Source organism: Malus sylvestris, chromosome 15 (genome assembly GCF_916048215.2).
Source record: "Malus sylvestris chromosome 15, drMalSylv7.2, whole genome shotgun sequence".
NCBI lineage: Eukaryota > Viridiplantae > Streptophyta > Magnoliopsida > Rosales > Rosaceae > Malus > Malus sylvestris.
The window spans coordinates 40,474,914-40,500,248 of NC_062274.1; the positions used below are offsets into that span (position 1 = coordinate 40,474,914).

The following is a 25,335-nucleotide window of genomic DNA, read 5'->3' on the forward strand; positions in this document are numbered from 1 at the left end:
TGCATCATCTCAAATGTCATGGTGAGTTAGGCATTGTGTCAAATTTCTGGTGGAAAGCAACAAGGATGCACGACAAGGATGTGTTTTTAGAGATGAATCATCTACTCAATTTCCCAGTGGGTTAGGTATTGAACAATCACTCAAATTTCTAGTGGAAGTGAGTCAATACCCACGACATTGATGAATTTCTGGGGTAGGCATGGTTTTGAGTGAAATTTTGGTCAATCCTTCTAGAAACCTATCCCTTCTTGCAACTTGTATTTGTTTCACCAGATTTTTAGCATGTTCCTAGCCTCTTTTGACTTTAAATTCTTCCAAACTCCTTGCTCCATGCATATGCACTTCATTCCAAGCCCAATTTTGCTCCTAAAAGCTCCAAAATGCTCCTTTTTGAATACTTTGACAATAAAACCTGAAATTGCACGAAAATGACTTTAAACACTAAACTAACTAAGGAAAAACAACATAAATGCATGAGAACAAGCCAATTAAGTCGCATAAAAATGCTCCTATCAGTAGCCAGATATTACCAACTCCTGGCCCAATGCCTGCTCTGTGTCCCTCTGCTCGTAGCTAGGGATTATTTCTCCCGGCCTAACTGCCAACATCAAATCCTCACCCCAGGCGGCATAGTGTCCACTAGGTACGTATACATAATTACGCCTCTCAAATATAACCACTTCATAGTATAAAGTCATCCATCGTCTATACTATAAAGAGGGGTTTTGCAAACATGTTCTAGCATCCTATCGTTATCCATAAGATAGTCTACCAGTTCATGGTTTTTATAGAAAATATGATATATTAAAATATAGCCCAATATAGGCCAACAATTAATTCCTTAGAAAATAACGAGACGATAATCAACATTTCAATAAACATGCTTAACATAAAATCAGTTCATAAATTTTATTTATGCAAATAAACTATAAAATTATGCAAATTTTAGAAGGGGTCCACTCACAGATACTCCGTAGCAGCAGAATTGTGCGGAAGAGGATTAGGGAAATCCCCACTAGCAACTTAACCTAAGCACAAAAATGTACAATTTATCAAACTACCCAACTATAGAATTTCAAGAAATGGAAATGGGTCTTGGGTTTGGATCTGGTTTAGGGTTTAGGTTAAATAGGGTTAGGACCTATTGAGTTTTAGGTTTGGATAGTTTAGGAACAAAGGGGTGGTTTGGGCTTGAGCCCAAACCCACCCAACACACATACATACACGTCAGCGCACACACATGTATGCACAACACACACACACACACACGACACAACACTCACACACACACACACACACGTGTACCACACACACTTACACACATGCAACACACACACACACTCACACACGCTTACCCATACACACACTCACACACACGGACACATACACACACACACACACACACACCATACACACACAGTACACGCACACACCCACACACATGCACGACATAACACACACACACACACACACACACACACACACACACACACACACACCACACATACACTCAGCCTGTGGGTGTTTTGAAATGGCCTGGATGCCCTGCATGGTGCTAGGGGAAGAACACCGGAGCTGCTACAGCAGCGGCCGACGCAGCTCCGGTCGACAGCGAACATGTAAGCCAACATCCAAACCATGTACCAAAATGAAGAGGGAAGATAATGGAGTATTTTCATACCCTTGCTTCGCTATGAACGGCCGTGAGTGTTCTGAAGAACCCTCGAAGGTCATGGGTTTGTCGGAAAGTGTGGGTGAGCCTCCCCTGCATCGTTCTAGTCCTCAAAACCTTGGAAGAACAATGTAGATTTTAACACACAACACCCAACAACATTAATGGCGATTTCAAAAAGAATTTAAACTTAGCTAGCCGGAAAACTAAATAGAGAAAACCACCGGAGGTCTTTTCTTTAGATTTCCCGATCTCGCTGCGACGGAGAGAGAGAGAGATGGCGCAAGGAAGATGATGATGATGATGGTTTACAGTAGGAGCTACATGCAGGTTTGTTTGGTTGGTCATGGTGCAGAGAGAGAAAGGGAGAGATGAGAGTTCTCGAGAGAGATTTCAAAAAACGCAGAGGGAGAGCTCGGGAAGAGAAGAAAGCTAGGAAGCTGTTACTTGGCAGTTTAGGAGGAATAAGGTATCTAGATCGACGACTAGGATTAAATGAGATAAGGGACTAAATTGATAGACTTAAACATGTTTCAGGGAGGAATATAAAAATATAAATAAAATGTGGGGGTGGGTGTAACAATCTACCCCCCTTTATAGAAATTTCATCCTCGAAATTGCAAATTTACACGAAAAGAAAGGGATATTGGTTCCGCATTGATTCCTCTATTTCCCAAGTAGCTTATTCAACTGCATGGTTCCTTCATAATACCTTCACCAAAGGAATAACTTTGTTCTGCAACACCTTATCCTGTCTATCAAGGATAACCACTGGTTCTTCTACATATCTAGCATCCGGATTTACTTCCAATGGCTCTAATTGGATGATATGAGAGGGATTTGGTACATATTTATGAAGCATGGAAACATGAAAAATGTTATGGATCAGTGACAACTCCGGTGGTAGCTCCAACCTATAAGCAACTGCACCAATTCTCTCAATAATCTGATAGGAACCGACGTATCGAGGACTCAGCTTTCCTCGCTTAACAAAATGAACAACACCCTTCCAGGGAGACAACTTCAAGAATACAAAGTCGCCCACTATGAACTTACGATCCTTTGAGTGTTTATCTGCAATGCTTTTCTGTCGGTCTTGTGTTGCTTTCAAATTCGCCTTAATTAGTTGGATATTAGCATTGATGATATCCACAATAATGGTACAATCAAAGAGGAGATCCCGTTTCATCCCTTCCCAATGTTGGCAGATTAAACATCTACTCACATACTCCGCTACGTCCAGTTTCATCCCTTCCCAGTAATAGAAAGGATAAATGGTGCGATACAATTTGGTACTTCTCGGATGCATAGCATAAGCTGAAGTATGAGCCTCATCCAGAATTTCCTTTTTAACAGCTTCATTATCTTTAGGCACGAACAAATGGTTCCCTTTCAATAAAGCTCCGTCCCTACGGATGACGAATTTCTCATTATCCCCCTTTAACATTTGTTCCTTTAATTTGGTGCATTCCGGATCAAGTTCTTGAGCTTCTCCGACCATGTCTACAAAGATAGGTCTAACCTGAAAATGTGCTAGCCAAGCTCCGTGCTCACCTGGTTCCAAATTGACACCAGTTTCCCGAAGAGTAAATAGTAATGGAACGTGCATAGCTTGATGTGATGCAAGTGATGCGTAAAATAACTAAGCACACAAATTAACCCTCTTGTTGACAATTGTAGTATGGATAAGTAGGGATCGTTCTTAAACCGGGGATTAGGAGGGATTGCTAAAACACTCTAAACTGACTCAAATCTGTAAAACAAAGTTTAAAATACTAAACTAGACTCAAAGAATGCAAAACTAAACTCTAAAACACTAAAACAAACCAAAAGACTCAAAACAGCAAAACAAACACTCAAAATTGCCTAAAAACCACTTTCTGGGCAGTTTTGGGACTCTAACACAACTTGGACGAATTTTGGTTTTCTAATGACCTAAAACACCTAAAAACATATTCTAAGACAAGTTCTAGTTAATATGACTCAAAGAAATAAGATGGGGTTGATTTTGGACGAAAATAAATAAAACAAAGCAAGAACAATGTAAATAGATTTTTAGACAGAATTAAGTAAATTGATGGGTGATAGACTAACTAGAGGGTTCTTCTCCACACATGATACACTTGCATTCAACTTTGATTACCAATTGCTTCTTTCAATAAACTATGAATCTCAACGCCCTAGGTTAACTGTGATAGCACTTTTTTAACCTTCAAGTTTTCCTAAAGTTAGTGAATTGGATGGGAATGCACATGCAACAACTCAAAACATTCTCTAAAAGTCCCTTACGTGAAAAGCACAATAAAGGTACAATCAAAGATCATTAAGCTTCATGAAAACTATAAGCATTGACGAGGCAATTGTTACTATGAAAAGCATGAAACGTTTGCCAAGAATTCACTTAACACGATCGTTTATAAGCGACCTCCACTACTTGCAAACATAAGGTTGTAACTATTAGGTGAAACTTTCTTATGTTTTAGCTTCAAATTCCTGCATGAAAACTAAGTTGGCCACCTTAATTAACACACAAAAATAAGTCATCAATCAAACGGTTAAGCAAATTGCATTCACAATTCATGAAATAACAATTAGACGTAATCAATTCATCTTGCAAGCATAATCATGGTATCGAATAACCCCCTAGCCAAAAAGGCTTAGTTCCTCATGTTCACAAAACAAAGGAAAACAGATTTATACATTGTAAATATAAGAAAGAGAACACCTAAATATTCCAACGATTCAATGTTGAACAGTTAGAACCTTTAAGTACTTCTTCTTCCTCTCCTTTGCTGCGGCACAAGGGTTGGGGGTGAGTTTTGGGAGTTATGGATGATGTAGAATGATAGGTTTATGGGTTGGATGAATGTAGGGGTCGGCTAGGTATGTTTCTGGGCAGAAATTAGGGTGAATGGTGGTAGAATGGTGCGGTTGAGAGTGGAGGCTAGTTTCTGGCGTGAATGGATAGTAGATGGATCTTTTGTGGCTGCAAAAGAGAGTTTTATTTAAAGGATTTTAGGAATTAAAACCCTAGGTTATTTAGGTAATCAGAAATTAAGTCTAAGGCTTCTAGAAATAGGAAACAAAATCAGAAACTTAATGGAAATTAGCTAAAAGGTGCGGCAATGGTTTGAAATAGATTAGGAAAGTGTTTTAAAGCATAGATTCAGGAAATAACCCTCTCCCTTGCACGGCAAGGAAGAGGAAATACCAAGGGGGTGCGGCAAGGGTTCACAATGTGCAAGGGATGTGTATTTGATGTCCTAGAATGCTTAGGATGCCTTCAAAGTTGATAAAACTTAGGAACATTTAGGAAAGGTTAAACCAAAGTAGGAAACCTTGGCTTAACTTTCCTATTTCAAGTAGGAATCCTTCTTGGAGTAGGAATCCTTGTTCTTCTAGGAATCCTCATGTGATTAGGAATCCATCTTCAATTAGGAATCCTTCGTTGATTAGGAATCCTAATTTCTTCAAGTCTTCAATTCATCCATTCCTTTTGCTCCAAAAGGCTCCAAATTACATCATTTTGCACACTTCGGCTTTGGAATTTGAAAACACACAAAAGTGACTTTAAACACTAAAATAACTAAAGAAACACAACGTAAATGCACGAGAACAAGCCAATTAAGTCGCATAAATATGCTCCTATCAGCAAGTTGCTCATGATGTTTCCCACTAAGAGCATCAGCCACGGCATTAGCATGCCTAGGATGATACTCGATCGAACAGTCATAATCACTGATAAGCTCTATCCACCTTCTCTATCTCAAATTCAGCTCCTTTTTGGTGAACACATACTTAAGACTCTTATGATCCGTAAAAATACAACATTTCTCTCCATATAAGTAGTGCCTCTAAATCTTCAAAGCAAAAATCACTGCTCCTAACTCCAAATCATGAGTGGGATAATTTCTTTCATGGGTTTTGAGTTATCTGGAAGCATAGGCGATAAATTTTTCATGCTGCATCAGTACACACCCAAAACCTGATAGAGAAGCATCATTATACACCTCAAATTCACCATTGTCATTTGGATGAGCGAGAACAGGGGCTTGAGTGAGACGTCGCTTAAGCTCCTGAAAACTTTGTTCATAATTTTCATCCCACACAAACTGGACACCTTTACGAGTCAATTTAGTAAGAGGCAGAGCAATTGCAGAAAAATTCTGAATAAATATTTGACAATACCCTGCCAAACACAAGAAACTTCTCACTTCGATGACATTCTTCAATTATTCCTAGTTAGACATTGCTGATACCTTTTGGGGATCCACACTAATTCCTTCAGCAGAAACTATGTGTCCAAGAAAACCAACTTGAGTTAACCAAAACTGGTACTTACTGAACTTGGCATAAAGCTGGTTGTCCCTCAGTCGTTCTAGCACTAGTCTCAAATGCTTTTGTGCTCATTAACACTTCTAAAATAAACTAGAATGTCATCAATTAACACAATCACAAACCGATCTAGATACGGTCTAAAGACTCTGTTCATCAAATCCATAAATGGTACATGTGCATTTGTCAATCCAAAGGGCATGACACGAAACTCATAATATCCATACCTCGTGCTGAAAGCAGTTTTCAGAACATCATCCTCGCGAATCCTCAATTGATGGTAACCCGATCGAAGATCAATTTTGGAAAATACCTGAGCATCATTCAATTGATCAAACAAATCATCGATATGAGACAGAGGGTAACGATTCTTTACCGTCACCTGATTCAGTTATCTATAATCGATATAGAGTCTCATTCATCCATCATTCTTTCTAACAAAAAGAATAGGAGCTCCCCATGGGGATGTACTCGGCTGGATGTAATGTTTGTCTACCAATTCCTGGAGTTGGATCTTCAATTCTTTCAACTTCGCTGGTGCCATTTGATAAGGTGCCAAGGAAATAAGATTTGTACCTGGGAGTAAATCGATAGTAAACTCAATTTCCCTAACAGGTGGCAACCCCGGTAAATCATCAAGAAACACATCGATGAAGTTCCTTACAACTGGCACATTTTCTGGATGTAAAGAGGGTTCATCATTCACAACTACGTGGGCTAAAAACCCCACACAACCCTTATTCAACAACCTAGTTGCTCGAATGGCAGAGATAATACTATTAGGGAGGACACGTCGCTCATGTATAAATATAACTGCTGGAAGTCCTGGCCGATTGAACGTCACAGTTTTCTCCCAATATGCGACATTCGCTCAGTGCTTAGATAGCCAATCCATTCCCAGAATGACGTCAAACTCCACTAGTTTAAAAGGAATTAAATCAATCTCTAAGTTTTCTCCTTCCACAATAACTGGACAATTCCAATATTGCCATTGAGCATAAAACATTTCACCATGTGGCATTTGAATCAGCATATCAAAACTTAGTGGCTGAGGTTGAGAAGGTATAACCCGAACAAAAGATGAAGAAACAAAAGACTGTGTAGCACCCAGATCAATTAAAACTCTAGCCCAAGTATTACAAATAGGTAATGTACCGGTGATAACTCGAGGATCCTGATCAGCCTCCTGTTGAGTCATGGCATTTATACGTCCATGAACCTGATATCCTGCATTATTGGTCCGACTGCCACGACCTCTACAACCATATCCTGCTCTGTTCCCCTGATTACTATTACTAGAAGATGTTCCAGCCTGCTGTTGGGTCAAAAACTGAGCACTTCGGTTATCATTTCCTCTAAAACTTTGGCTACCTCTGCCACCAAACTGCAGACCTCTGTTACCCTCGTAGTTCTGATTAGTACTGCTACCATAACTCTGACTATTGCTACCACTGCCATCATAGCTCTGTTAGGCACCAAAATTTTGAACTGCCTGATATCCACTGTAGCCTGAGCCAAAGGCAAAATCACCATGTGGTGGTGCTGAAGGACAATCACGAACAAAATGCCCAGTGCCATCGCACCTGTGACAAACTACAACAGTTATCCCATAACTCATTCGATGACGTAACCCACATTGATTACAAACCGGATAACTTGGAGTGAAATGACCAAAACATCGTCTCACCGACTCGTTGCCTGAGCTTTCACTGGATGACCCTAAACCTCGACCTGGTCGTTTAAAGGAAAAAGAATGTTTAGGACCTACAGAATTGGAGGGGCCCACTGCTTCTCTGGTACTCCGTGACTGAAAATTCCGACTCCTCTAATTCTGATGCTGATATTTATTCTGTCTCTAGGGCTGGCTCCAAATATAAGGTTGATCCTGCATCTCTGTATCCCACTTAGACTGTTTTATACTCAGACTTATCTCGATTACTTCTTCATAAATTCTGGGTTTCTGAGCAGCTACCAGTGTACGGTACTCTTGGTTCAGTGCAAGCATCGCCTGATCCATCCGTGCTTGTAGATTATCATAAGTCCTATCATGATGCCTAGCCAAGCGCCTGAAGGTACTTGTCAAATTCTATGATAATAAGATCACCTTGTCGGAACTCAAAATACTTCTGCCTCTTTCTCAATCTGTAACTGGGGCTTAGAAAGTAAGTAATAAAATGTTTCCTGAAGGCAGCCCATGTCATCCAAGAATCAGGTGGACGAGTTTCCTTCGTTGATTTCCACCAACTCCTAGCATTACCCTGAATAAAATAACCTGTCGTGTTTGCCCACTAATTTAGTGGACACTTCATAGCCTCCAGAGTATCCTCCATTTTCTTTAAGCACTACTCAGCCTCCTCACAATTTCCCACAGATTTCAACTCAGTAACTCCATGACTTCTAGCGATTTCTATATACGTCCTATTCAGCCTATGACCTGGAAGAGCATTCATTAATGCAGAGGGAAATTACTGAATTTCCCCCTCCATTATAGAAGAACGAGGTCGTCGAGGCATATTCCCACTAGGATTAGCCATGATTTTGACAAGGACAACAAGATTTAGAAAGGCTCAAATTTACCAAATTGGTGGAAAGAAACCCTAACCATGCTCTGATACCAATCTGACACGTCCCGACCCCGATATTCCCTGAATACATGGATAGGCACATGCTGCCCGACACCCAAGGGTGACGAAAGCTATTTACTGAATACAAGAGTAATGATTAGGAGGAAATGTACATGAATAATCATTAGAATCTAAGGGTAATAAACAATGTTTAAGGAGATGTCTAGAGTGCACATAATACGTTCTAATTCAAGATCACAAAAGGAAAGATCATTACAAGATATCACACAAGTGTATGATAGACTGCTACTGGTAGGGGGAATGCCTCGTACGTTGTGTCGTAGTCCTCGTTTCTAAGACCTGAATGGGGGCGCAAAAAAAGGTGAGTGGACCAAGTTCATAAATACAATAATAATAAAACGGTTATCAAGATACTAACCCCCACAGTTTATATAAAGAAAAATTCTAGCATAATAAGTGATAGGTTTATTGAAAATCCTAGCATGCCGAAAACATCTCAAAAGACATATCGCAGAAATCAAAATATAAATCGTCTCACAGATCATCTCATAAGCGCGATGTGCTACCAGTAAGATCACTGAATAAATATAACTAAAGATTACCAACTCCTAGCCCAATACCTGCTTCGTGTCCCTCAGCCCGTAGCTAGGAGTTATTTCTCCTGGCCTAACTGCCAACACCAGATCCTCACCCCAGGCGGTATAGTGTCCACTAGGTACGCACAAATAATTACGCCTCTCAAATATAACCACTTAATAGTATAAAGTCATCCATTGTCTATACTATAAAAAGGGGTTTTGAAAACATGTTCTAGCATCCTATCGTCATCCATCAGATAGTCTACCAGTTCATGGTTTTTATAGAAAATACGATATATTAAAATATAGCTCAATCTAGGCCAACAATTAATTCCTTACAAAATAACGAGACGATAATCAACATTTCAATAAACATGCTTAACATAAAATAAGTTCATAAACTCATAAGACATGCATTTCATTTATGCAAATAAACTATAAAATTATGCAAATTTTAGAAGGGATCCACTCACAGATACTCCGTAACAGCAGAATTGTGCGAAAGAGGATTAGGGAATTCCTCACTAGCAGCTTCACCTAAGCACAAAAATGTACAATTTATCTAACTACCCAACTATAGAATTTCAAGAAATGGAAATAGGTCTTAGGTTTGGATCTCGATTAGGGTTTAGGTTTAGGTTAAATAGGGTTAAGACCTATTGAGTTTTGGGTTTGGATAGTTTAGGAACACAACGGTGGTTTGGGCTTGAGCCCAAACCCATACAACACACATACATACACGCCAGCACACACACATGCATGCACATCACACACACACGGCACAACACACACACACATGTGTATGATGCAAAAATTAACTTAACACACAAATTTAACCCTCTTTTGACAATTGTAGTATAAGTAGGGATCATTATGGACTGAGGATTAGGAGGGCTTGCTAATAACCTCTAAACTGACTCAAAAACATAAAACAAAACTTTAAAACACTTAACAAGACTCAAGCAAACTTAAAATAATCAAAACATCTTAAAACAACTAAATAAACTTAAACTAGACACTAGGAATGACTTTGGATGAAAATTGACTTTTACTTGAATCAAAACACTTAAAAACACAAACTAAAACAGATTTGAAACACTTTGAAACAAGAAACTAAAAGGGGGGTTTTGATTTGGATGAAGTTGAAACAAACAAACAAGTATGAAAAATTAGACAGATTGTAAAATAAATTTGAGAAATAAGATGATGGATGGGATAGCTAGAGGCTTTTTCTCCACACATGACATGTATGCAAATAACTCGATTTTCAGTTACTACTTCATTGAATTATGAATGACAATGCTCCAAATTAACCGTGACATCACTAGTTAACTCTCAGATTTTCCTTGTTTTATTGGATTGGATGACATCATTCGACAATCCAAAACATTCTTCAAAAGTTCCCTACATGACATCATAATAGAGATGCAATCAAAGATCATTACGTTTAATGAAAATCATAAGCATTGACAAAGCACTTGCAACTATGACATCATGTCACTCATGCTAGGAATTGAACTTAACGTGATCGTTTATAAGCGACCTTCACTACATGTGAATATAAGTTTGTAACAATTATGTGAAATTTCCTTATATTCTAGTAACGGATTTATGCATGCCAATTAAGTGTCGACCCTTAATTAACAAATACAAATAAGTTATCAATCAAATAGTTAAGCCAATTGCATTCACGATTCAAGAGTTCATAACTGGAATTTATCAAATTATATTGCACACATAATCATGGCTTTGAAATCACCCCTAGCCAAGAGGGGTTTAGCCACTCATATTTACAACAAAACGAAAGGAAATGAATTTAAACATTTGAAACAAAAGAAAGAAAACACCTAAACGCTTCAACGATCCAAGTTGGATAGCAAGCACGTCCAAGCAATTTCCTTCCCTTGCTTTGCTACGGCACAAGGTGTTGGTGAGTGTTTGAATGTTTGTTTGTATGGAGGAATGGATGTGAAGATGAATGGATGTGTTTGGATGAAGGTTGTGTTGAATGCGGCAAAGAGTGGAGAATTGTGTAGATGATGTGTGTGTGTGTTTTGGATTGATGTCCCCTATGATGAAGGGTGGATGAATGTATTTATAGGCTAAGGAGAGGATGTAGTGGGTGGTGGTAATGAGTGGATGTAGTGGTAGGTGAATGTGTTGGGTGGTTGAAATGAGTGGATGTAGTGGTAGATGAATGTGTTGGGTGGTTGTAATGAGTGGATGTGTTGGGTGAAATGAGTGGATGTAGTGGTAGGTGAATGTGTTGGGTGGTTGTAATGAGTGGATGTGTTGGGTGAAATGAGTGGATGTAGTGGTAGGTGAATGTGTTAGGTGAAATAAGTGTGCTAAAATGATTATTTATAGGGAGAGGATGATGCACAAACTTCAAATTTCGTCCATTCCTTTTGCTCCAAGCATATGCTATCCATTCCATGCCAAAAAATGCTCCAAAATGCTCCAAAATGCACTTCTTTGCCACATTAACCCTTTGGACCTACAAACACACGAAAATAGCTTAAAATACTAAAATAACTACGAACTAACAACATAAATGCCAAGAAACAAGCTAACTAAGTCGCATAAATATGCTCTTATCAGTGTACCACACACACTCACACACGTGCACCACACACATTCACACACGCTTACACACACACACACACTCACACACGTGCACCACACACATTCACACACGCTTACACACACACACACACATACTCACACTAACACACACATACACACACACACACACCATACACACACAGTACATGTACACACCCACACACAAGCATGGCATAACACACACACAACACACATACACTCAGCCCATGTTTATGGGAGGAATATAGAAATATAAATAAAATGTGGGGGTGGGTGTAACAAGCTAGATTCACACCTTCAGAATACAAGGATCGGAAAAGAAACAAATGCATAGAGTTAAAGCAACGTAAAATGTCAATCACAGAGTACCACTGGAAGTTCACTGACTTATCTCGTTATTGTCCCTCCATCCCTGAGAATCCCAAAGAGATGCTCTGTTATTTTAAGAAGGGGACTCGTAAGCGACTGCGCTCTTTGGCTACTTCTACTCCATGCTCTACCTACCAAGAATTCTTTGAGGTTCTGCTTCGTGTTAAAGATTTCAAGAATGGTCCTGATGATGACGATAATGAAGAGGATAATAGTAATACTTAGAAGAATAATAATAGGGGGAAACCATCCTTTGGCCCTCGAAAGACTTAGAATTTCAAAAGAAGCGGTAACAGTTTTAGGTCGTCGAGCGGTGGTTCAAGTTCCAATACGCCTCGAAGGGGGGGCAAGTCCACTGGCAGTTCATGTTTTCAGAGTCAAAGGAACCCTAATAATTCTGGTACTAAGTTCTGCCACAGGTGCAATAGTCATCATTATGGTGAATGTAAGAGGGGAAGTAGTAGATGCTACACATGCGGTTAGATGGGGCACATAGCTAATCAATGCCCTCATAATTAGAAAACTCAACCTCCTACTCTACCACCTGCAGTTCATCTCTAGCAGATTCTAGGTTCTAGTACCTACCCACAGACAAGTTATGGTGGGGTTTTTCACTACCAAGGTGACATATCCCAGTATTGAGGAGGAATGTATCAATACCCACATGATGTTCCATATTACCAGGGAGGCTATTCGTAGTACCAGAGGGGTTATACATCGTATCAAGGCGGTGGAGCGCATTGGTTTGCTAGAGAACAGTACCAGAATCTTAATGTAGCTTCTGACAGTGGCGGCTCGACCAGGCAGACTAATCAAACCAATTAGGGTCGAGGCAATCAAGGACGTGGCAATCAAAACCGGGGTAATAGAAGTCGTGGCGACAGACAGCAAGTGCAGGGTTGCGTCAACAACGTCACCTTGTAGGATGCTTAAAGTAACCCCAACTTGATTATGGGTACGTTGAATGTTCTTGGCCAGTTTGGTAGAATTTTAATTGACTCGGGTGCTACTCATTCGGTTATTTCCCATATGTTTGCTCAAAAACCTCAACCTCACCCACTTCCCTCGGTTATGAGTTGGAGTTCTTGATGCCTGGGGGTGAAATTTGCTATGGTAGTTGAGAGTATTGAAGATGTTGTAATGCCAGCTAATCTTGTTCCTTTGAACATCGTTGATTTCGATGTAATCTTGGGCATGGATTGGTTAGATTATAATCGTGCCATGTTGAATTGTCACCAAACAATTGTTACTTTCCATCAACCGGGCATGCCTATTGTAACTTTTGTCGGTGAATGTAGTGGTCTGAAACACAGAGTTATCTCTGCCATGAAGGCGGAGCGGATGTTGAGGAAGGATTGTTAAGTCTACTTAGCTCATATAATGATGACTGAGGAGACTTTTGCTTGTGTGGAAGACGATCGGGTAGTCAAACATTTTTCTGATGTTTTTCCCAACGATTTACCTGGCTTACCACCGGATTGTGAAGTGAAGTTCACTATCGACCTAATTCCAGGTACCGACCATATTTCTCCAACTCCTTATCGTATGGCTTTTGCAGAGTTAAAGGAATTAAAAACCCAGTTGCAAGAACTTGTTGATAATGGGTTTATTCAGTCGAGCACTTCCCTTTGAGGAGCTTAAGTCTTGTTTGTGAGGCAGAAAGACGAAACTTTAAGGCTATGTATCGATTACAGACAGGTGAATCGGGTGATGATTAAAAACCGTTATCCGTTGCTTAGTATTGATGATCTTTTTTATTAGCTTTGTGGTGTTTGTGTTTTCTCGAAAATCGATCTAAGGTCAATTGAAGATCAGAAATGATGATGTTCTGAAAACAGCATTCCGAACTCGATATGGTCAATATGAGTTTCTCGTGATGCCATTCGGGCTAACTAATGCTCCAACAACTTTTTTGGACCTGATGAATTTAGTATTCCGTATGTACCTTGACAGATTTGTAATTGTCTTCATCGATGACATTCTAGTGTATTATAAGAGCGAGGCTGACTATGCTAGACATTTACGTCTGGTTTTGAAGAATCTAAGGGAGAATCAACTATATGCTAAATTTAGTAAATGCCATTTTTGGCTGGATCAAGTGTCATTCTTGGGACACGTGATATCAGCTCAGGGTGTTCTCGTGGATCCTTAGAAAGTAGTAGCATTGAAAAATGGGAGCAACCTCAGATTGTCACTGAAGTACGAAGTTTTCTTGGTCTTGTGGGCTACTATTGATGCTTTATGAAAGACTTCTCAACCATAGCACTGCATCTGACAACGTTGACCAGGAAAGGAGTTAATTTTGAACAGAATGATGATTGTGAATGGAGTTTTCAACAGTTAAAGTACTATCTCACCATGTGTATGTTTTGGCACTTCACGATGTCAGTGGGAATTTCAAGATCTATAATGACGCCTCTCTGAATGGTCTAGGATGTGTATTGATGTAGCATGGAAAGGTGATTTTGTATGCTTCATGATAATTAAAGTACTGTAGCAGATGCTCTCAGCAGGAAATCTCACGGTCGACTTAATGCTCTTTATGCATGTCATGTTCCTCTTATGACCGACCTAAGATCTATTAGAGCGATTTTGGGAGTGGATCACTAAAGAGCTCTACTTGCCAACTTTCAAGTCATACCAGTTTTATTGGATCATGTTCTCGAGGCTTAGACGAATGACTCAGAATCCCAAAAGTTAAAGCAAGCAATGATGAATGGCAATAATGGAGATCTTATGATTCGAAGGCTTGATGGTATGCTCATGCAAGGCAATCAAATGTATGTACTAAAGGTGGACGAACTTAATTCTCTGTGGCATACGAGGAATCTCCGGCGGTTCATACTTATCCATAAATAAATGTAAGAGCTTTTCCCGGTTGTGTAATAAGTACTTTAACTAGTTTCGACTGCATTACTTATGTTGTACTGTCATATATGCTTTGAACAGTTGTGTTTTATGGGTTATTCCCACTATTGTGCACTATCTACTTTAGATTAAATAAATGTTAGCTTTGGTTTTAAATTTATCCATATTTTTCTTATGCATCATTTTCCTTTTTGGTTACGTCACCTTCGGGTGTCGGCCAACATGCCTTAACTCCGGTCGGGGTGTGTCACATAAGATTTGGTGTGGGGAAGGAAACTGGATTGGAGCAAAAGCTTAGAAGCTTTTTTATTTGTAAAAATGTCAAGTAAAAGAAAGAGGTGAGGAAGGAAGATAATTTTTTGTCAGTGGCAAAAATACTGACCAAAAATATAATAACACAAATTTAATGAGGTCAAACAGGAAGCACACTGTGCGTATGAATAGTGGATAAGTGCTAAATGTCACAGCCCGTCCCGAGATTTTCTTATTCAGGACGTGAAATGACGGAATTGCCCTTAACGGGCATTAAGGTACGTGGGTGTGTGACATTATTTGGTCTAATCTTAGATATGTTTTGGAAGAAAATAAATAAGATGAGTTGGCTTATTAATTTAGTTCTTGTTAATTTGGTTAGGGATTTGGAAAAATGGATGGTGTGGATTGAATGTGGGCATTTAAACCCTCACACTCTCCCTTTCTCTATCACGTAGCCCTCTCTCTCTGCTCCATCTCGACGCACCCTCTCTCTCACACCCATATTGTACGGCCTCACCCAAAATCCCCCAAAACTCAGTGGATCGAGGTAACCAAGGTATGAATCTTCACCCTCTTGATGTTCTGAGTTGATTGGTACTGGTTTTAGGACGTAGAACCTTCGATTTCACGTGAATTCGAAACCCCCATTTTTGGTCACTGTTCATGCACACGTGAAATGTTGTGTTTCAGGGAATTCTAAGCTTATAGTGAGCTTAGTGAGGTCCCAAGGAAGCTCGGAGTGCTTCGTTTGAAGGATTTGGACGTCGGGATCACGAGGGTTAAGTTTGGCCGGTTTCGCTTGAATTTTTCCGGTGAGATTTAGTTGTTTTTGAAGCTTAAAAGTAGTGTATCGTGATTCTACATGTTTGGGGCTTCATTTTGGTATAAAATACGAAGAAAATGGTTGAGAAACGAAGGAGAACGAGACGTTCAAAGTTTGGCCGGAAAGTTCAGTCCGGCGAGCCCGAGGTTGAAGATGGTGCCCGTGTCCCCGTGCCTGTCCTGGCGCGTGGGGGCGCGTGCGGCCTCCAAAATTTTTTCTAAAAATTACTCGACGTCCGTGACGTCGAGTAGGTCGATGTGGTATATTTATATACCCAAATTGAGCATCATATGAGAAGTTATTTCGAATTGTTGGTTATGTGTTTAAATTAACGTTTTTATAGTTGTTTCGCATATAGGTGACACTTATCCCGAGGACGAGCGCATCCAGGGACGTCACGGGGGTTACGACCCATCGACTTATCAGTGAGTGGGCAGTTTTGTTTTCGTATTACCTATATACAACTGTTTTTCCCAGAAAATGCGTTTATATGAAAATTATGATTTAAATTGCCATGCATGCAAATGTTGAGATATTTAGTTTGATAATTGATGCATATATATGTTAATTGACGCGGTGGACGCACATGTGAGTTTTTATATTATTCAGATGAGTTATTTTATGAGAATTGCATTGAAAGCTCATAACCTGCACCCTAGGTGTTAGTGCTTATATTATTATTCACCACATCGCACGCTCGTCTTGGATCCAAGTAGGTGGATGTCGTACAGACCATGTGAGGGTTCCGACATGCTAGTCGTATAGATCACTAAATGTGATTCCGACTAGTGGGTGACCTTAGTTATGCGCGCTGATGATTGATGAGAGAAGCACTAGAGCGTATTTATACACCTTTCATCGTACAAACTACTATACGTAGTTCCGAGTGATGTGTAGTGTAATGCCGTACAGGTCACAGTTGGTGACTCTGGCAGGGCCGTATAGGTCACTGTGGTGACTCCGGCTGAGTGGGATGTTGAGCTTTAGAATCAGCCATACAGGACCATTGTAGGGTCTCCGGTTGATTTATTATTTCACCTGATTGATATTGATGCATTTCAGACTATATTTGGCATGGCGTGGCATATTATTTCTGATATGTTATGTTGATGGATATGAGTTGAGTTTTGATGATATGTGTATATATATGTTTATATACTATTTTTCTGGGAAAGTATACAGGTTTTACGGTGAGGGGTTAGAAATGTTTTAAATGAAATGTTTTGGAAAATCTTTGATTTTACTGACCCACTCATCTTTGTTTTGCACCCCTCCAAGTTCTAGTTAGCGGTTGGTGGCTCTCGAGGTCTTTTTCGGCATTCTGACAGACGTTCTGCATGTAGGACTCACCTGCGGGTGATGTACTTTTATTTTGGTCCTACTTGACTGCACTTAAACCTATGCTCTGAATTTATGTGTTTACCTTATAACTCATCCTTTTATTCTAGTAGGTGGTTCTATTAGAGATTGGTTTGAATTCCTTCATTTTCTGTTATATCTTGCTTCCGCGTCGCACGTTTGGTTACGTCACGCTCACGTGACGGCCAGCACGCCTTGATCTTCTGGGTTGGGGTGTGTCACTAAATGAGTTTTAATGTGGGGAAGGAAATTGAATTGGAGTAGAAGCTTAGAAGCTTTTTATTTGTAAAAATGTCGAGCAGGAGGAATGTGCAATTTTGTTAGTGGCAAAAATGTAATAACACAAATTTAACAGAGACAAAACTAAAAGCACACTGTGCTTATAATCAATGTTAAAAGAGTTTTAGTATATATTGAATTTTTCATAATTACAGATTTTTTTAGTGTTTCAAATTAATATTTTCTTTTAATGGTAAACGAAGAAAGTCGTTTTTTTTATTTTTCTTTTAATAAAAAATTACAAAGTCCAAGCCGTTTTTGGAGGGTCTTAAAAAGAAAAAGGCACCATTTAGTACTATAGTCTAGTGGTATTTCTCTTCAATTGTAAATGAGAGGTCTTAGGTTCAATTCTCACCAAATGCGAATTTGAACCACGTTATTACTAACATATTGTGAGGCTAAGCATACCCTTCTCTTTAGTGTAAATGATATCGTATGTTTTTATTTTTTTATTTTAAAAAAGGCATTTTTGCCAAAATGGTCTATGAGATTGACATAATTCTTCACTTTAGTTGTTGAGATTTGAAATCGATATAAATGGTTCCTGAGTTTGTCCACCGTTATTTTGGTCATTTCGTGAAAAAATCTCTGTTAAATAAGGACCAAATCCACAAATTTACCCTCAATATAATAAATAATGAGTCAATATGATTTGACTAAAATTGAAGCTATTTTTGTCATTGTTTCCTTATTTAAACAGAATAAATAAAATGATTGATGGTGGACAAACACATGGATAAGTTCTATCGATTTTAAATTTTAAAGACTAAAGTGTGAAATTATGCCAATCTCAAAAACTATTTTAGCTAAAAGGCAAAAAAAAAAAAATGCACTAACCTGTTTGTTATTAAAAAAAATAAAACTAAAAAATAAAAAATAAAAACTTAAAAATCAGGAAATTTTTAATTAAAGCAGTAGTGCCTAATCAGATACCATTTTCTATCGAATGCGAACGAGCTCGCAAACTTAAGGGAAGAGATTCCATCAGGATCTCTCACACCAAATCCTAGGGATCAAGAGATTCGGATTCTTGAAATTTGATTGAACGTTACAAACAGGGGGCATCTTTAAAAGTTATAATAATTGTAGTCGTTGAATCAAATTTCAAGGGTTCAGATCTCTAGATCCCTAGAATTTGGTAGGAGAGATCCGGATGGGATCTCTTCTCCCTAGATTTAGTACTGGTTTGGTATTAAGGTGCTTTTATAAAAAAATGGGTATAAAAAAAAGCTGAGCTCAAAAAGGTGTTTGGTAAACACTTAAAAACAACTTATTTTCATAATTTTGGGTGAAAAAAAAAAGTTGAAAACGTGAAGCAGCAAAAATGAACTTATTCTCACAATACAGCAGAAGCATTTTTTTTTTTCAAAGCACATCAATACCAAACTAGCTCTTAATACTTAACATGTCCATTGTTCTCACATGACCTAGAATTCTCTTTGACGTGTGCCATTTCTATTAGTTGAATCTTGTAACTACAGTATACCTGGCTGCAGTGGCGAAGCTACGTGAAGGCGAGGAGTGGCGGCTGCCACTCCCCACGCCAGAAATCAAGCCCACGAGTGGTGGTTCCGCCCCTCTGTTATCGTCAGAAGTGATGAAATTTCGTGTGGTTTTCTGGCTTTTTGAGTTTCCATACTCTATCGCACCACATGCTGATCGCGAGCTCTCTTTTTCCAAAAAAAGAAATACCTAGGCGGCAAAGAAATGAGGAACAAAGATCTGCATTTTGTAGCTTCTGCAAGTGGAGAGGTTCTGACGAAGAAGAAGAGAAAGGAAGAAGAGAGAGACTTTCTCTCTCTCCCATCCCACCCCACGTGCAATTACAATTTGTTTTTTTTTTTTTAACTAGTGGCCAATCAATTTGTGCCACCCAACTTGCTATTACTTATTTATATTGGAATTTGTTTTGTTTTTTAATTATTGTCCAATTAATTTGACCACTCTTCCAATATTTTTTAAGCCACTTATTTGACATTGTTATTTATCTTAAAATTCACTATAAATTTATACGAGCTTCAAAAAATCATTTGTAAAATATTACGAACTCGTCATTATTTGTTTTTTTTTCTCTTACCATCAAATTCAACAAAGTAATAAAGAAAATTTGTTAATATTTTTATATTATATGTTTTATAATCAATGTTTGTGACAACCCATCCCAAATTTTATTATTTTATAAATTATAGAAGCGTGAATTTACGAAAATGCCATTTGAGGCACATGCTTTGTTCGAGGTTAATTGCTATGTTGTGCCACCTAAGATTTGTTTTCTTGGCATATCCTTGTAGTACTCGTCGCTACGGACGCGTATGCGCAGACAATTCGTAATTTGGAGCTATATCGAAGAAGTTATTAACGTTTGAAGTTTGGGCATTTTAGGAATTATTATTTTAGTAAAATTTGGAATTTCTTTTATGAAAGTGGACGGCCCAGATTTAATGAAGAAATAAATGGATGGCTGGGATGAGAAGAAAGAAGGTTACGTGTGTGTGTGCGTGGCTGGTGGAAGAAAGAAAGGAAGAAGAAGAGATTGGGCAGAATGATGCGAATAATATAAGCACACAAATTAAACCCTCTTTTTGACAATTGTAGCAAAGTATGTAAGTAGGGATCGTTCTAAACCGGGGATTAGGAGGGCTTGCTAAAACCTCTATACTGACTCAAAAACAAAAAGAAACAAAGTTAAAAATGTAAACAAAAGATTTTAAAAACAAGAAAGTAAAAGGGGGATTTGAGTTTGGTGAAGTTGAAAGTAAAAACGAATAAACTAAAAACTTAAATAGATTTTAAACAAATTTGGGTTGAATGGATAATGGAAGGCTAGCTAAGGGGTTCTTCTCCACACATGTCTTGCTTGCCTACAAAATGATTTCCAATTGCTCTTCGATAAGTTATGAATACTCAACGCCCCAAATTAACCGTGAATTGCACTAATTAACTCTCAGTTTTTCAACAAGTTATTAGATTGGATGATTGCATACGACAACCCAAAACATTCCCTACAAGTTCCCTACATGAATTGCATAATAGAGATACAAGCAAGAATCATTAAGTTCTATGAAAAACATAAGCATTGACGAGGCACTCGTTACTATGATTTGCATGAAACTTATGCCAAGAATTTACTTAACGTGATTGTGACTAGCAACCTTCACTACTTGTGAATATAAGTTCATAACGATTAGGTGAAACTCCCTTATATTCTAGCGTCAAATTCATGCATGAAAATTAAGCGTGCACTCTCAACCAACATACACAAATTAGTTTTTATACGAACGGATAAGTAAATTGAATTCACAATTCAAGAAACGCAATTGGAAGTAATCAAATCATAAAGCAAGCATAAACATGGTTTTGAATCCCCCCCTAGCCAAGGGGGGTTTAGTTCCTCATTATTACAAAACAAAGATAAACAAATTTAACCATTGAAAAAAACAAAGGGAAGAAAGCACCTAAACGTTCCAACGATCCATGTTGGATAGCAAGCGCGTCCAAGGACTTTTCTCCTTCTCCTTGCCGCCACAACAAGGTTGGAATGATGTTGAAGGGTTGGTTATTTGGAGGAATGGATGGGAAGGGGTTTAGATATGTAGGAGAGGCAAGGAAAGGCTTGGAGAATGGTTAATTTCTGGATGATTTGAATGAGGTTGCTGCCATGGTATTTATAGGAAGAGGATGGACATGTTTAATGCAAAAATCTGGTGGAATGAAGTAGGTAAGGCATGGCAAGGTGGAGAATTGTTGGTGAGGGTAGGTTTTGAGTCATCCACTCACATGTCATGGTGAGTTAAGCATTGCATCATCCACTCAAATGTCATGGTGAGTTAAGCATTACATCATCCACTCAAATGTCATAGTGAGATAGGCATTGCATCATCACTAAAAAATCTGGTGGAAGTAAAACAAAGGGAAGGCCACGGCATTGATGAATTTTATGGGGTATGCATGGTTTTGAGTGAAGTTTTGGCCAATCATTCTAGAAATTTATCCCTTCTTGCAACTTGTATTTGTTTCACCAGATTTTTAGCATGTTCCTAGCCTCTTTTGTCTTCAAATTCCTCCATCCATCTTGCTCATATCATATATAATCCATTCCAAGCTCAAAACTGCTCCAAAATGCACCAAAATGCACTTTCTTGCTACCTTAGCCCTTTGGACCTACAAACACACGAAAATGGCTTAAAGTACTAAAATAACTAAGAACTAATAACGTAAATGCAAGAAAACTAGTTAACTAAGTCGCATAAATATGCGTCTATCACAGAACTGCCCAACCAGAGAAGAGGAAGAGCTCTGGGAGAGAAGGGCCGAATTGGGATAAGAGAGACAGTAAGACTGACCAATCGGAACAGGGAAAGGAGGAAAGGAGAGAGGGTGAGAAGTGGAGGAAAAGAGGAGAAACGGGTTTGGAGAACTCGTGACCCGTTTCGACCCGGCGGTGCCCACAGCCAATTTCAACCGATTTTTGTCCAATTTTCCAGCATTTTACAACCTTCCACCTCTACCACTCAACTCCTTAGCCTTTCCTTTACCTATTACATCCCAAAATTTGGAAAGTTTGGAGTTATAAACTGAGAAAAACGCACCGGTGGTGCGGTGGATGGGTGTTCAAAATTCTTCCATTTTTGAAGCAATTTCTTTCAATTTCCACCACCCATAGCTTCCTCTTGAGGCCTAGAACAAAGCTCAAGCAATAGTTGGAACGGCGGAGTTGTTTTGGAGGTGGATTGAAAACACCCAAAATCAAGGGTTTCGTACGGTTTTGGTGAAATTGGAGCCCTTTTAGGCCAAATTGGCCTTGGCCAAAGGTATGAAAGTTGTTCCTCTCTTTGAGATATTCAATTCTACAATTTTTGAGAATTTTTAAAAATAGATGAATTTTCCAGCGAGCCGGGGCGGCCGACCGCCACCCGCGGCGGCGAGTGCGGCGGCACGTGGCCTGAGGGCCGCCAATGCTATTTTTAGACTATACGTGATGTCTTGAATTCATTTTTGAGAAGTGAATGAAGTAGATTTATCGTTAGAGCCAAAATTCTCTAAGATACATTAATAGGCTATTATATGAATCGACGATCTGACCTTTGGATCGTCATCAAACTTTGATATATTATTATTCATAATATTTGAGGAATATAGGAACTTACAGGTTGGGAATCCGACGTATGGATCTCCTCGAATTGGATTTGTAAGTTCGTAAAATAAAATGCTAACCGTCACTTGGTTTTGGCAATTGATGGAGATCCGACCGTTGGATCGTTCTGAAACTTTAGTATGTTGTTGTAGAAGCATAATGTGAATCCTTGGAAGTTACGGATTAGAGATCTGATTTGTGGATCTTCTAGACCGAATTGCATAGACTTATATGCGATGTAAGTCATGTATTATATCAACGAGAATTCTGATATATGGTTTGATAATTGGTCACAGGCGCCGATCGTTTATGACGCCTCGATGCACTGACTCCAGGTGAGTGGATCTTTCCTTGCTCATCTTATGTTTCATGATTGATAATACTATAAATGTTTTTAAATAAAATTGAGAAACTTATGCCATGACATATATATATATATATATTTATAAGTTATAAAATACTATGAGATGGTTGAGTTAGATTTCATCATGATCTATCCATATGCGTATTACTATAAATGATTAATGTGAACTACGAATGGCTTGATCTCTGTTTAGGGTACGTAGGCAGTCTAACGAGATGTTAGATGCAACCATATAAGAAATGAGATTATATAATTGAGACCATAGCCTTGTTTAAGGAATTGAGCAATGTGTGTGAGCTTTTGGTTTTCAGTATATATTTATATACTTGATATTTTTCCATAAATATGTTTAAACGAGATTATGCCTTGAATGCCATGCATATAAGTTCATAATTCGTATATGAATTGGTATATGATGCATTATATATATATATATATATATATATATATATATATATATATAATTGTGTTTTTGTGAGCGCTCTGAAGTGCAAAGGTAAACGTAGGACATTCAGGTAAGTTCAGGTAAGTTTACGTAAATTCAAGTAAGTATACGGTGTTAGCCATGATTGATGAGATATGTGATGAGATATCAATATGTCGTATAGGTCACTAGAGGTGACTCCGACTATTATATGCTAGCCATAACCGATGAGATATGTGATGAGATATCAATATGTCGTATAGGTCATTAGAAGTGACTCCGACTATTACATGCTAGCCATAACTGATGAGATATGTAATGAGATATCAATATGTCGTATAGGTCACTAGATGTGACTCCGACTATTATATGTTAGCCATAACCGATGCGATATGTGATGAGATATCAATTTGTCGTATAGGTCACTAGAGGTGACTCCGACTATTACATGCTAGCCATAACTGATGGGATATGTGATGAGATATCAATATGTTGTATAGGTCACTAGAGGTGACTCCGACTATTACTTGCTAGCCATAACTGATGAGATATGTGATGAGATATCAATATGTCGTATAGGTCACTAGAGGTGACTTCGACTATTATATGCTAGTCATAACCAATGAGATATGTGATGAGATATCAATATGTCGTATAGGTCACTAGATGTGACTCCGACTTATATGCTAGCCATGATTGATGAGATATGTGATGAGATATGAATATGTCGTATAGGTCACTACATGTGACTCCGACTTATATGCTAGCCATGATTGATGAGATATGTGATGAGATATGAATATGTCGTATAGGTCACTAGAGGTGACTCCGACTTATATGCTAGCCATGATTGATGAGATATGTGATGGGATATGAATATGTCGTATAAGTCACTAGAGGTGACTCCGACTTGCGTACTATTATGAGATATTAATCGCATGATTATTTGATATTATTGTTGAGATGCTGTGTTGTGGTACATTATGATTTCCTTAGAAATTATACAGGTGTTGTAACGAGGGATTACATGTGTTATATGTTTTCTATTAGTAATTTACTTACATGATCACTCACCCTTGTCTTGTTTTCACCTTCCAGGTATTATTAGTTGAGTTTTATTATCACCAAAGACTCGCTGCGATTCTTAGTATCGGAATCTATTTCGAGGGTACGATTCTTATATCAATTTTCTGTACTTGCTTATGCTCTAACATCACGTGTAAAGTGGGTTCATTCCCGCTCCCCAGTGCACTCTGGTATTTAGGCACTCTTAGGTTTAAATTTATTCACAATTTTCCACACCATCACTGAAGGAAATTTTGTGAAAAACATGTTCTTTTGAGCAACATCTATAGCATGCAATTAACAAATTAAAGGCGGAATCATGCTTGTATGCACTCAAAAACAAAACATTACCCATAAAATTCAAAGCCTAGTAGTTAGGTGAACCAAGACTCAACTCAAAACAAAGTGAGTTGAGAAATTTATACCTTTGTTGATTCCTCTTTGCATAAGCAAAGGATAATCACCCAAGAGATAGGGCCTTCATTCCTTGCTTCTTAGCTCCATAGATTTGGATGGAAGAATTGGTTTCTCCAAGTTCTCAAAGTTGAGAACCTCTAAGTCTCCACACCAAGGAAGGATTGATGAAGAAATGAGTGACCTAGAGGAAGTAAGATTGCTAGC

At 38.6% G+C, this 25,335-nt stretch overlaps 1 long non-coding RNA gene across 1 annotated transcript; it reads left to right on the plus strand.

The window, feature by feature from the left end:
* Positions 1 to 23,741: 23,741 nt before the first annotated feature.
* On the plus strand, positions 23,742 to 24,700 carry LOC126601175 (uncharacterized). Its single transcript, XR_007615697.1, has 3 exons — positions 23,742 to 23,833; positions 24,071 to 24,228; positions 24,462 to 24,700. It is a non-coding gene; the product is annotated as an uncharacterized LOC126601175 (long non-coding RNA).
* The last annotated feature ends 635 nt before the right edge of the window (positions 24,701 to 25,335 follow it).